The 15,251-nt window shown below is 33.5% G+C and overlaps 1 long non-coding RNA gene across 2 annotated transcripts in view; it reads right to left on the bottom strand.

The window, feature by feature from the left end:
• Window positions 1-542: 542 nt before the first annotated feature.
• LOC141415046 (uncharacterized) overlaps window positions 543-15,251 on the bottom strand; it is an 88,061-nt gene continuing 73,352 nt past the window's right edge. For both annotated transcript variants that reach the window (XR_012440074.1, XR_012440075.1), the window contains 2 exons: window positions 5,101-5,239; window positions 543-1,213 (listed from right to left, as the gene is read on the bottom strand). This is a non-coding gene — a long non-coding RNA (uncharacterized lncRNA). The remainder of the gene's footprint in view (window positions 1,214-5,100; window positions 5,240-15,251) is intronic.

Genomic DNA, 15,251 nt, shown 5'->3' on the forward strand with positions numbered 1-15,251 from the left:
TTTGTGATATCAATTTTCCTTTCTGCTCTGATTCGTAAAAATGCCTCATTCTTTAGCTTCGTCTGCTCCAGCCAGATATTTAGTTCCTTACAAGTATCAGTCTTTAACAGATGTGGTTGCAGGTGTTAGCAACTCCTTCCTGCTTGGCTAATTCCTACCTAGTCTGCAATTTCAGCTTAAATGCTATTTCCCAGGAAAGTATTATTTGACCTCTTTATCATATACATCCATATTCTGTGACCTTTTATAAACCTTATCCCACTTTAGATTTTTTTCTTCCACACTGGAACATAAACTCCATGGAAAAGAATTGAAAGTGGGCTTCAGATCCTGTGTTGTTACAGAACCATTCAATAAGCACAGTTGAACTGCAATGGACTAATCAGCTTGAACTGAATTGAGAGATCACTAGGACTAAGACCAACATTGGTAAATGCAATGATAATTTTTGCTTCTTAATTTCTCATGACATTTTGAAAAAGTCATATTCCAAAGAATATTACAGAAGAACAAGGCAATGGAAAAGTGGTACCAACGTAAACAAGCAAGCTGAAAACTGTAACCAGAATTAGGGTAAAGGTTTTTATTAAGAAAATGACAAATAGCAGCAATTCAATGGTGCAAATAAATCCTTAGTTTTGAATGCACAAAGTCTGCTTCTCAGTTTGTCATGTTGGCTCATGCCAGTGTTTCCAGCCAACTATTTGGGAGATAGAGATCCAGAGAGTCATTATTCAAGGTCAGCCTGGACAAAAAGACTCCACTACAATCAACAAGCCAGGCTTGGTGGTGCATGCCTATCATTTTAGCTATGTAGAAGAACTGCAATCCAGGTCAATCTTGGACAAAAACTTGAGACCTTATTTAAAATATAATCTAAAAAGGAAAAATGGCTGGAGGCATGGATTAAGTCACAGAGAGCCCACCAAGAAAGAACCAGGCCTTGAGTTCAAACCCCAGTATCACCAAAAAGAATAAAAATAAAATAAAAATCTGTTACTCTTTTAACTACTAATTTTGTTCCAACTCATTTTATTTTATCCCATAGTTTCTTATGACCCAGTGGGGCCCTTGAAACAATCATTCCAAGTTGTGAGACTTTCTGATCATTTTTTCCCAGAATGTAAGGCAGAAAAGAGGAAAAAAGCAGAATCTTCATAGTATAGTTGTTGCCTTTCCATAGGTATGGTTCCTCATCCACAGATTCAAGCAACTGCAGAAAAAAATCATTAAAAATAAAATATATTGCATATGTATTGAACATGTAAACACTTTTTTCTTGATTTCATATCCTAAACAATGCAATATAATAACTATTTACATAGCATTAACATAAAATTAAGTATTACAAGCAATGTAGAGATGATTCACCATATATGGGGGAATTTGAGTAGGTTCTATGCAAATACTAAGCCATTTTATGCTAGAAACTTGAGCATCTGTGGATTTTAGTATCCACAGGGGAGTCCTAGAACCAGTCCCCTGTGGACACTGAGGGATGACTGCATTTAAAGTGCTGTGAATCTGATTTAGCTTCATAAGTAATTTTTCTTTTCTAGAAGTAGTCTTTCTAGCTAGAGCAGTCCTTAATTGAAACTCTGCTTTGGGGGAATTATTTTTGGAATTGGACACTGTAGCAAGTAGCTGAGATAAAAGAATGCTGAATAGAACATTTGTTTCCTTCTGATTTATAATAAGTGGCCAGTCATGGTAAATAATATCTGTTTCCTTTAGCAAAATATCTCTTTCATCTAACACATTACATTAATTGCTACTGATACTTTGGATCTTGCCAGTAAATTCAAAGCATTAACATTACAGTATGCAAAATATTTTCATTTTAATTTTTCAAGGTTACCAGATTGCTTAAGCTTCATTTACACATTCTGCATTATTCAAAATAACCTTTAACTTCTTGATAATGATAAATTGGGCACTGAAAATGACCTAAAGAATTATAAAAAGCAACAAGAAACTTTTATCCAGAAAAGTAGGTAAAGAAGTATGTTGTATGCCACAAATTGTCAGGAAAAAGTATGTAAGATATAAGACAGATAAAAATGAACTACAGTCTGTATCTAAGGGGAATATCTTGAAATGGATAAAAATGCCTATGTCTATATTTCTAATTCTGCCAGAATGGGGTTAGAGGAATGGGATTATAGCAGGAGGGTATACTAGGGTCAACAGAAAACCCATGTAGATGATCTAGTGAAGAAGGATAAACAGGAGAGAAAAGGGGTGATAGAAGAAATGTGCTTGATGGAAAAGGAAACACCATCAGTTATGTATATGTAGGAATTTGTCTTTGATATGCTTATGGGCAGTGTGTTCATTGTACAACTGGGTCTGGAGCTCAGGACCCAGGTGGGTCTTAACTGTGGTGGGAGCTTGTGGAGGAGTATGTTAGGAGTGTTTATATTTTCAGTAAATGAGACGATTAAATGTGTTGAGTATTTGAAAAGAAGTAGCATGAAGTGATTGAGTATGACAGTGGGAAATTGAAAAATCAAATTGGGAATATAGAAAGTAAAAATGATGAATGATGTATGTAAATATGTATTAAAAGATAAATAGATCTCAAAAATTTAGAATTAGATGATTAAAGCAAGATACAGAATGATATAAAGAGCATCAGAGTATTTATATAAATTTTAAGCATGCTTCCATGTTTACGGAAAGAGGTGTATAAAATACAAAGCATTAAAAATGGACCCCAAGAATACAATAGAAAATGTTGGCAGTGACTGATTGAGTGGAGGAAAGCAGAAGAGCATGCAGACTGTGATGATGGAGGTAGAGGTGAGTGGCTGCTGTGGTTGAGATATGATTTAATTTTGGGTCCCCCAAGTTCCACATGTTATAAGCTTGGTCCCCAGGGTGGCGATATTGGAGGTGCTGTAGACCTGTAAAAGTTTGGACCTAATGAGAAGTGTTTAGGCCATTGGAGACAAAGGGGCCAATGGGATGTTGCCTGTAATTTCTCTTTCTGCTCCTGGGTTCATGTGTCAGTTTGTTCTGACACATGCTCTGGTCATGTGTGCTATATTCAGTTCAAGGTCAAACTAATAAGGTACTCAATATTGGACTGGAACCTCCAGAACCATGAGCCAAAATAAACCTGTCTTTCCTTCATAAGTAGCCTGTGTCAGTTATTGTACCATAGTGACAGAAAGCTGATTCATATGCTGGGAAAAGAAAGTATTATTCGTTTCTGATACTTTTTAAAGAATAACTTACAACAAAGATGACAAAGATGAATTACTATTTCGTAAGAATGATGACAAAGACAGAAGTATTGAGATATAATCTATTTTATGTATTTTGCTATTTTTCAAAACAAAGTACATGTAAAATGGAAAGGAAAATTGATTGAGATAGAATCAGAGTGTATGACTTAATGTTTATTCACAGGAGGGGAAGCAGAAAGGCATGTGCATATTCTTCATGGCTGCTCTATGTAGCATTTTCCTCCCACCATATGAGGAGGGCATCCTTTTAGAATGAGAATCCACAAAGGAGATGGGAGAGAGTAACCAACCATCATAGGTTTTATGAGTTAAGGAAGAGGGTTTTAGGTTCTATTCCTCCTTGATGAAGAGGAATTTTGGTTTCTATGTTTTATTTCAAGAGAGAAGAAAGACTGGAAGACAGGAGGTCAGGGAAAGATCAGAAAGATACTGCTTCTGAAGCTTTTCCAATTTCCTTAATTTCAAAGAAGTCAGCATGTCAAGGTTCCATATTTTTTGATGCCAGGTTCCCAGCCCTAACACTCTCTTGAGTAAATATGCTCCAAATCTTAAGGTTATTATAGTCTTCTTTGTAAAATTGATTGGAATGTAAAAGAAAAGAAACTTCTATGTATATCTTCTTGCCTTTTCTCTTTCTCTGTTTCAGACTCTGCGCTGTGGTGTGATGTGCGTGTATGTTCATGCATGTCGATAAATCATGGTAGTAGTTAGCACCAAGAACTCATGTCTGCATCTGCATTAGATTTAATTTCTCTCTGAAAGAGCAACCTACATTACCAAGACCAAGAAAGATTCAGTCAATCTGCAAACTGACATTAAATAAAATCATCCTATTGACACCAGCCAGCTATTACTACTGATTTTCCACAGTTTGGACATATTTCTATGTCTTGTGAAGAACTGCAATCTCAGTGGTTTAGGATTCTAACAAGTCTTCTAAGCCAACATTGAAGGTCAATAGGATGTAAAAAAGGAAGCTCTCTCCAGCTCCACTCCACATCTGTTCTTCCAGTTTATCATACAGACCCAACTGAAGGTCAGATCCAAGACAAAAACAGTGCTGATGTGATTATGAAGAGAACAATTGTTAAGATGTAGGTTCAAGATTTGATTTCCAACCCCACTCCTACCACTTGCTTATTATATGAAACCTTGAAAACATTATTGTACCTTTACCTACTACTAAGTTTTTGTCTAAAATGGGAGAAACAGAATTGTTTTCAGAATTAAATCAGCTAAAGTAAATTAACCCATTAGAACAGTAAGTTATCATATAATGCTAACTAATACTTTGCTGAGGTTTTGTTATTAAAATTATTGCATATGTAGTTTCTTCAGCGTCTTTCCTTGCCTACTAAATTCCTGGCTTACTCACATTATGATGTAGAAATGAAAGAGATCAGTTATATATACTTTGCCCTTTTCCTTTTATGTCTCTTTCTTATCTTCAACTAACATTGTTCTGCGGTATTACTGGGTTACTGCCAAAATTCTCAACTTCCTAAGAAAATAAGTTTTTGGATTTTTTTTGCCAAAGACTGTTTTAAGGTGGTATTCAGCTTTTTCCCTCATCTTGGTTTATCAGTAGAAATTCCTTACATATTTTTTTGAAATTCATGTCATTTACTTAACAAATGTTTATAGCATATATCGTATGGTTTACATGAGAGAACAATAACAACAGCAATGACAGGAACACATAGACTTTTCTTTCATGGAGCCTAAGTTACAGACTCAGAATCAAATAATAAACTAGTTAACAAATATACAAACATGAAAAACATGTTCTAATGGTATGAGTGTGTATTCATCACCTTGGCATTATTTTAATGAAATACCTGATAAATACCTTATGAAGAGAAAAAAGTATTTTGGTTCACAATTCTGGTGGTTTCAGTCCAAGGTTGGGTGGTCCCAATGCTTCAGGCCTCTTGTGAGAGCAGCACATCATGGTGGTAGCAAGTGACAGAGCATACCACTTATATGATCTAGGAAACAGAGAAAGATCACATAGGCCTGAGTCCTAAAATCTGTTCTGAGGGCATAACTTAAATGACCTAAAAACATCCCATGAGGCTCCATTTCCTAAAGGCAAATAGCACCTCCCAGTAACACCATCCTGGGGATTTAGTGATCAGTACAGGGGTCTTTGGAGGACACTATCTGTATTCAAACCATAGCAGAGTGATTCGCATATGTTGGTATGATTGAGAATAGATTGATATTAGGATGGGGGGATACTGTTCTTAATTGTATTAACACGGTCAGAGAAAAGGTCATTAAGGAGGTAGAGTTTTATTTTTGAACTGTAAGGTAGAAGAAGAACCTGTATGCAACAGTAGATTATTGCCACTTGCACATTTCCAGAGATGGGAAAGAGTTTTGCTTTTATAGGATCTAAGGGTGACATGACTAGAGCACAGTGAGCAAACAGAAGAATGGCTCTGTGTAAGGTTAGAGAGGTATATATATCAAGTCTACAGGGCCATGTAGACAACTGTAAGGAGTTGGCTTACAAAGATAAATGTGTTGGGAAGTCACTGCAGGATTTTAAGTATTGATATGATGTTGTTCAATTTATATTTCACATAGATTAGTGAGTGTTTATGGTGAATGATTGTAGGAGGATATGTTTAGGTACCTATAGTTAGTCCTGGGAGAAAAGAAATGATGGTTTAGATAAATATGATTTTAGTGGCAAGTGAGAGATTTGGAATTTTTCTTTCAATTATAATGTTTGAACTAAGGGCCTTGTGTTTGCTAAGCAGGTGCTTTGTCACTTGAACCATGTCTCCTGCTCTTTTCTGCTTTAATTATTGTTTTGGGGGGGTCTCACTAGCATTTTGCCAAAGCAGGCCTCAAATAGTGGTCCTCTTGATCTATATCTCTTGAATAGCTAGGATTACAGGCAAGCACCACCACACCTAAATTGAGATTTGTATTTTTTTAAATTTTATTTATTTTTATTTGTATATTTTTTATTATTCATTTATTCACATGTGTGTATATTAAGTCATTTCTCTCCCCTGCCTCCCTCCTCCTCTCTCCCCCTCCCCCTCACTTACAGACAGAACCTGTTCTGCCCTTATTGCTAATTTTGTTGAAGAGAAAACATAAGCATAATAAGGAAGACAAAGCGTTTTTGCTAGTTGAATTAAGGATAGCTATACAGAGAGATTCCTAACATTGCTTTCATGTACAAATGTGTTACAACCCAAGTTGATTCATCTCTAACTGATCTTTACACTGGTTCCTGATCCCCTTCTCATGTTGACCTCTGTTGCTTTAAGGTTTCTGTGTTAGTTCCTTTGGAGTGGGGACATGAAACACTTTCATGTTTTGGGTTTTCTACCTATTTTTGACATGTGTAGTAATATTTTATAATGATGAGATGATGTTTATAGAGAAAGATCATTGACTCTTTTCTTCAGGATTTCCTCCTGGGTCAAGTTAAATAGATGGAAATACCCTTTGGTTGTATCTCCATCTATTTAATAATCCAGAAAGAAGAAAAGGAGGAGCTGGCTATGCCTAAAGCTGCAGAATAAATGTAATAGAAAAGAAAGCAAACTACTCTTTTTGTCAAGAACCATGTAAGGCTTTTGTGACCTTGACAAGATGAAGTCCATGTGAGAGGAAGAAGCAGATTTAGACTGGAGTTAACTGAGTGAGTGGGGCAGCTTTCCCCTGTTTTTATATGGTTTTTTGGTCATTATACTTATGATTTAGGAGATGGATAGACACATATGCTCAAGCCTCTAATTAAATTTAGCATAAAAGAATTTTAAATCCCTTGGTGGGCTAGCATAATAACCTTTGGAATGCTCTAGTTGTCAAAATTGCAGGGCATAGTTTTCTAAATAAAAATTATTATTTTGATTTAAGATGGATTTTTTATGTCTTTTTTCTTCCAAAAATGATGTTACTTTCTAGGATATTAAAGGTTAAATGAGTCCCTATTAATTCATGTAGAGCCACTCCTTTCAAGTGAAAATATTGTTCTGGACAATATTATTATTATGTGGGATATGTCCATCAAATAATTTTCTTGTCACTGAATACTCCATAAATACATTTAATGGGCAGCACAGTAATAGCTATAGAAAACCTAACACAAAAACTGGTTATTTATGTACTTATCTTGCAAAAATGTTTTCTATCAGATTTCTCTCTTCTTAAAGAAAGTGCTAATAAAAAATCCCTACTACTATTTTCAGTGTATCCTTTCTGATAATGTTGTTCCTAACTGAATATCTCTCAATTGGTAAATAAGTTCAAATGGAGTTTTCACATATCCTATGGTAACATATTCCTTTATGACATTTCTGACAAAGCTTTGCAAGATTTTGTGTTATAGATTCCTAGTTGAGAAGATGATAGAGTACAGAAAGCAGTAACAAACACACCTCCAGTTGTAGATAATGGCTTAAAAAGTGTGTTATATTCCTTTGAATAGAGATTATGTGTGTAAATACTGCAGTTCAGAAGGTAGAATCAGAAATAACTACAATTGAAGGCAATAGAAGTAAGATGATTTTGGCAAACAGAAAACTTTAAGAAATGATACTTTTTCATGAAAGATGGGCATCACAGCAGCTAAAAATCTATCAGGTAAATATGGAAGATAGTGAATGAAATCTCCCCCCCATATCATTCCTCCCAAATATTCCCCAGAGAATTTGAAATTTTATAGGTCATAAAAATTATTGAAACCAACACCTCAATTATAAAGCAATCTCGATGGAATAGGACAGAGTCAAGAGCCTAGAAATGTATCAGAAAACCTCCAAGCAGCAGACAAATGTGATAAGCATTATCTATTGATCCTGCAAGTGTGACCATCAGTGTGCTATATTCTCGACAGGTGATAAGTCAAAATAACTGTTCTCATGAATCCCACAAGAAGTTGGAAGTTGGGGAACAGATATGTTAATATCATGATAAATACTGACTGAAGAACAGGTAGTAAATTATATAATATCTATGCAAGAATTTCAGAGGTTGTTACTAAACAATTTTCCCAATGTGATTCCATGATAGAGATGAATGTAGACTTATGTATTTTCAGAATAGAGTAAACAAAGTATCTGGGATATCATGCATGGGGCTTCAGAGACATGTTAGCATTTATAATACAAATAAAGAAGAACATTTTTAAACTTTATTTTATATTAAATTGTATAATTGAAATAAGGTACATTATATACATTTCATATCTTAAGACTTATTAGTTATGATCTATTTCCACCACCACAATCAAGGTAATAAACATTTCCATTAGCACCAGTTTTCTTGTATTCCTTAGTATTCTTTCTTTCACTCCACGTCCAATTCCTAGGAAAACACTAACCTACTTACAATTACCATGGATTAGTTTGCATTTTTCTAGAATTTTATTTAAATCGTGTCATACAGCATGCATTCATTTTTATCTTGCTTCTTTCCCTCAGCATGATTTAGAGACTTATTCATGCTAATTAATGTCAATAGGGTCTTAGTGAGTAAATAGAATGTTGTAAGTAATAATACAAATATTATAGTAAATAAACAAAATATAGTGCATGCATTGATAATGTCATAATAAGTAAACTGTGGTATAGAGATAGAATTATTTTTGTATTCATTCACTCATTGAAAGACATTTGGATTGTTTCTTGTGTTTGGCTACACTGCTATGGACATTCTTATTCAATTCTTTCTATAAATAAATGTTTTCTTTCTCTTTGAAAAGTATCTGGAAACATAATATCTGGGTGGAAGAGGAGATGTACATGCAACTGATTATAATCCAACCAACCATTAGTAAAACTGGCTATACAATTTTGTATTTTCACCAGCAATGTGTGAGCATTCCAGTTATTTTATATACTTGCGAACATTTGCTTATTTGTTTTCATTATAATGGGTATGCGATTGTGTATCATGCAGTTTTAATTTGCATTTTCCTGATGGCTAATATGTTCAATATCTTTGAAAGTGCTTATATATTTTCTTTCATGTGTCTTTTCAAATCTTTCACCTGTTTTTGAAGGGTTGTTTTCTTAATATTGAGTTTCAGTATTCCTCATGGACTCTGAATAGAAGTCTCTTGGCTGATATATGTGTTGTGAATTCTTTGATTTTATTAAGAACCATTTGACTAAAGCCTCGAAAGAGAGACTTGGGGGAAGTAGTAAATCTAGAAGTAACTGATTCAAAGTTGATGGCTATGAAATAGCTTCAGGAAAGAACATTCTCTAAGGAAAGAAAAATTGAAAAGAAATAGGAATTCTGGATACAAATATTAAGTAGAAAGCATCTATATTCTTGGAAGCAACATTCTATTGGAGTTGGAATGTATTTAAAGGAAGTTATGAATGTTCAAGCACAGAGTAATTATTTTTATTATATTAAATTAAAGTATGTATTCTACTGAGTTCAATTTTATACAAAATCTTTTTTTCTATTTCTAACTACCTTGATTCTTTATAGTACACATGTATGGATGGAAAAATGAATGTTTCTCTATCATTTCTGGTGTGCTACATTTATAGTGGTTAAAGAAATTGCAATCTAATAAAATTAATAATAAGGAAATCATAAGGATAAACAAAACTGCATTAAATGGCTAAAGTAAAAAAGGGTAAAAATAAATGTTCTTGTATCTTCTCGCTAAATTCTTTTACTAAATCATTTTGGATGTTTTCAATTACTCAGATTGCTCTTGTCTTTTTTTTTCAAGACTACCTTCTGTTTACAAAACAAGTAAGTGAGTAGATGAGTGTAGGAAATAACATGGATGAATCAGAAAATCATGAATCATGGAACGAGTCCTAAGATAAAAATGATTTCTTCTTCTCGTCAAGGCTTAGCTGTGGGTTTGTGTATGTGTGCCTATGTATGCGTTAAATACCTGTGCAGTATAATCCTATGTAATTCCCTATAGTCCTTGTTTGTCCTTGCTCAGCTTAGAGTCCATTATTAGTAAAAAGCAATTGTTCCTATATGCTTCTGTCCTACTTCGTTGTTAAAATCTCAACCTGATTTATCCAAAGTATTTGTCTTTCTTGAACCTGCAATAAACAATTTTGAAAGAGAAAATCACATAACTAGCTAAAGCATAACTAGTTATGCTATAAATTCTTGACTTCAAACTGAAAATTACAATCATTCAGAAATTCCACTACATTCTCCTAGTGGTTTTTGATACTACATTTTAAGAAAGCTGTGTGAAACAAGCTTCTTTTTTCTCTAAGCCTCCAAAGACCTCTAGACACTGTCTTCAACTACATACTTCACCTCAATAATATATTTCTGCTTATATGTTTTCTATGTAGTATACTATGTATGTATATATATATGTACACCATGCATACATACATATATGCATATATCTCTATGTTTATATGTATATATGGTTTATGTATGATGTGTCTGCAAACAGGGTTTTGTATTGAAGATTTTTGTCTCTAGATGTTGAATCCCATCTTTGGGAGGAGATTAGATCTTGAGGGTTCTGATCTGAGGGTTCTGAATCAATGGTTTAATTCATAAATTTGAGTAGATATTGGGAGGTGGTGAAACTGTGAAAGGTGGGGACTAGTTGGAGGAAGTAGATTTCTGGGAGCATGCCTTTGAAGGGTATATGTTTTTATTCTTCTTTCTTTTTTTAATTCCATGTTTTTTTATTGTTGTGTTGAGGGTACAATTATGGCATCTAAAGAAGTTCTTACAATATATGAAATTTGTCAAAGTTGCATTTACCCCCCTCCATCATTCTCCTCTACCTCCCATCCCCCCATTCCTATAACTTGGTTGTAGCCCCTTCCTGTTTGCTTTCTGATCAATTTTGTCTGTACATTTTATCAACTTATGAGAGAAGCATGCTATATGTCCCACTATGACTATAAATTGTCTATTTCTTTCTAGGCCAATCAGTTATTGCTTTATATAATTCAAGGCTTCATAATTAGATACTTACATATTCAGGATGCTATATCATCCTGGTGAATTGATCCCTCTATCACTATGATGTAACTTATAAGATCCTTTCTTTTAATATCTATGTTGAGTAATATTAATTTAGAGTCAGAATAATATCAACATTCCACTTTTCTATGAACAGTTCTTCATTGTTCTACTATTCTTGAAGAATAGTTTACTGGGTATAAATATGTACTTAGCAATTTTTATCTTTTACCATATTGGCTACTTCATTCTTTGCTTTTCTGCCTTTATTGTTCTGAATAAGTCAAGAGTCAATTAGACAGTATTATCTTGGAAGGTAAATCTGCTATAATTTTCTAATTTTAACATTTTCTTCTTTGTCTTTGGCTTGCATAGTTTGTATGTGTGTCTAAATGTAGATTCCATTTATATTTTTCTGCTTAGATATTTGTTGAACTTCTTTTATCTATGCATTCAATAGTTTTGGGTACTTTCCAAATATTACCTCTTCAAATATTGGTGCTTCACCTTATTAGTTGTTCATTCGCATTAGCTATGATTAAGGTGCTTCCTAAATACGTCCCTATAATTTCTATATTCTATAAGGTCTCTTTTGTGTTTTAAATAATTTTTGTGTCCATGTTTTATTGAATAATACTTTAGTCTACTACCTATGGTAGAAATTTTCTTATCAAAAGTAACTAATATTAGGAAGAATTGATCTTATTTCTTATTTTTAGATATTAAATATTTTTAATTTTTTATTATAAAATTTAGCACATTTGAAGCGCATTTCATTGTTTTTTGATCCTTGAATATATTTTTAAGATTAATCTTTGATTTCTTTAAATTTGGCATGGCTTGTTTTTATTCTGAGCCCAGTAATTCCAAAAAGTGAAGTGTTTTCTTTTTTTTCCTATTAATTCTTATTTATGATGTCTCATATTCTTACATATAGATTTTATTTGTTGTGAGAATAATTTCAGGCGTAGGATATGATATAACATTTGGAGCTGATTTATATTAATTTCTGTACGTACACAGGAGCACTACAAGTCTTGCACATTATAATCCAAGCTCAAAACTTATAATGCTAAAGCTCATTCTAATATTGTAAACTAGAGTTGACTCTTTTCTCATTCACTTTACCTGAGGAGTATTCCATCTTAGCCCACATGGACATTGGTTATATTCCCACCTTGGGCAAGTCCTGGGGTTTTACATTGTTAAAGACTGAATGTATGTCCTCCCCAAATTCAGATGTTGAGGCGCTAACCTTTGATGTGAAGATATTCAAAGCAAGGGGCTGTGGGAGGTAGTTATGGTTAAATGAAAATGAGACTGAGACCCTAGTTCAATGGTTTGGGCTTTGTGCCTCTATGAGAAGTGGTACCAAAAACCAAACTCTCTTTCTCTACCATGTAAGGACACAATGAGAAGCTGACCATATACAAACCTCACTATGTGTTGGTACCTTGATCTTAGACTTCTAGACTCCAGACTTTGAGAAAACAGATTTTAATTGTTCAGATTATGTTTATAGCCATGGAAGCCTGAAAAGACAAATACATTCCTTCACTATTTGATTGTCAAAAATCTTAACTACAGTTTTCAGTAATTTCTTAAGGTTGCAATATCCTAAAATCAATAATCTTTTAATGCTGGGCTTTCAGCATTTACCATTTAAAATAATTTTCTATGTCTTTTTGGTTACTTTCTATAGGATAATTGAGTCTCATTACATAGACTACTATGTCTGAAAGCTTATTTTTATGTTTTATGTGTATTACATAGCATATTATTCTAGAAAATTTATATTCCCAAGAACTTATTTCTAATAATTCTATTTTTGTCTATTTTTAATGCTGTCTTGTAAATTTTGATCTTTTGCTCCTTGGTTTTTTTTTTTTTCATTTTAAATTGTACTGTTTTAGATTCTCCAGGGGATACCTTAAAGTTTTATTTTTTCAATGACCAATGCTATTACCATCATGCAAACCTTGACCAACTCATATGTAGAATATAACCACCTATTGGTTTATTTAATCTCTTTTTTTATCTATTCCTTGAATATCATATAACTGATCAAATGGTATTTCATTATTATACCTTCCTCAACTTCTCCACTCCAGCCTTCAATATGCTTGGATTATAGTCTAATTATATTCCCTTACCACTGCCTGCAAGAGCTTCCTTACCTCTCAAAAATCATTTCAAGTCATTTTCTATTTTCCTGGCATTCACTGTATGTCAGCTCTATTGACTATCAGTTCTTCAAACATGCCAGATACTTTCCTAACCCTATAGTCACTTAATGAACTCCACTCTGCCTTTATATTACTGCTTTAATATTACTGCCTATGAGAACTCTTTCTTGACTACCTGATATAAACTGTGGTTCCCTAAAACTCAAAAGATTTAACATTTTTCCTTTATAGAATTTATCAAAATTTCAATTTGATAAGTATAATTTCATATTTGTGTTTTAATGACTATCTCCACTGTAATATATAGAAAAGCCTTAAGAAATCATAGATGACATAGACAGAAGTAAAATGAAAGAAATTTAATATAATGGGAGATGAGTAGACATTACAGAAAATTTGTTTTCCTGAAATAGAGAAGTCAACCCATTGAAGAGATAATTGAAGAAAAGAATATCCAAAGATGGAAAAGGCACTAACATATTTTTATGTAAAGAAAAATCAACCTAGAATGATTAACATCAGTACATGGCCTCATAAATTATTAGGTTTCTATGGTAATAGAGAAATGCTCACACATTGACTACCTTACCAGGCTTTTTGTCAGTATGACAAAACATCTGCCACAAATAACTTGAAGGAAGGAGAGATTTATATGGATTCATGATTTCAGAGGTTTCAGTCCATGGTTACTTGTCTCTGTGTTTTTGGTCTTTTGTCGTGGCAGAGACTGTTGCCTTGTTGGTGTCTAGGAAGCAGAGAGAGAAAGAGAATATCTACACAAGTGGGATTTCTCCTTTTTTCCCTTTTTATTCCATTTAGGCCCCCAGCCTATATGGTGGTGCAGCCCACAGTCAAGATTGGACCTTTCCTCCTTAGTTAATCTTTTGTGGAGATCCCCAATGGTATGCTTTACTAATCTTTAAGCACCCTTCAATCTCCTCAAGGTGACAATCAATATTAACCATCATGATCAGGTACAAAGATGGGGTGAGATGTGGAGTCTGACTCAGATTATACAACTACAACTTAAATGCCAGAAGACAAAGAAATGATGTCTATAAATTATACTACTACAACTTAAATGCCAGAAGACAAAGAAATGATGTCTATAAAATTGTGCAAAAAATTAATGTTACTCAATAATAATGAACTCAATCGATAGTGGTTTCAGATATAGAGGCCATGGGCAGATATCCTTAAACATGTCAGAACTCAGGGAAATAGCATGTAGGGACTCTTCTTGGAAAGTCTTCCCAGTAGGCAAAGGCAAGTAGTTCATTATCAAATCTGAATGCAAAACCTTGAAAAGAGAAGTGGTAAAAAAGAATGATGGTGAACACTAAATTAATTCACATGTAGCATTAAGGCTAAGCATGTGTAAGAATTGAGATTACAGGTAAAATATGATCGTGTTATAGCTTGACAATGTAAAATAGCAATATAAATAATAATACTTATTAGCAAAGGAATGAGAGCACCAATTCCATCTTTTATGGTTCTTAAACAACAAATACCATCTAGCAATGGCAATATAAACTTTCTGTCTTCCTCTGTATTATACATTAGTGAAGGAAGACAGATAGAAAGCACAGTAAAATGCAAATAAATATTTAATTTAGTGCCATATCTTAAGGGAATTAAATCAAGATACAGAGATAGAGAGCAATAATCTTGGGAAAGGAGAAATACCAGACTATCAGAGACAGCCTGTATGAGAAAATTATTTACTCTCTCTATATGTGTGACACACTCTTAGAAATAATGACTGCTGTCTAATGTTTTTCAAAATATCTTCTCATAATTTTTAAGAAATAATGTCTTGAAAGAGACATTTAAAAATTAATCAGCAAATCATTTAGTTTGACTT

The sequence above is a fragment of the Castor canadensis genome, chromosome 12 (genome assembly GCF_047511655.1).
Source record: "Castor canadensis chromosome 12, mCasCan1.hap1v2, whole genome shotgun sequence".
Classification (NCBI taxonomy): domain Eukaryota; kingdom Metazoa; phylum Chordata; class Mammalia; order Rodentia; family Castoridae; genus Castor; species Castor canadensis.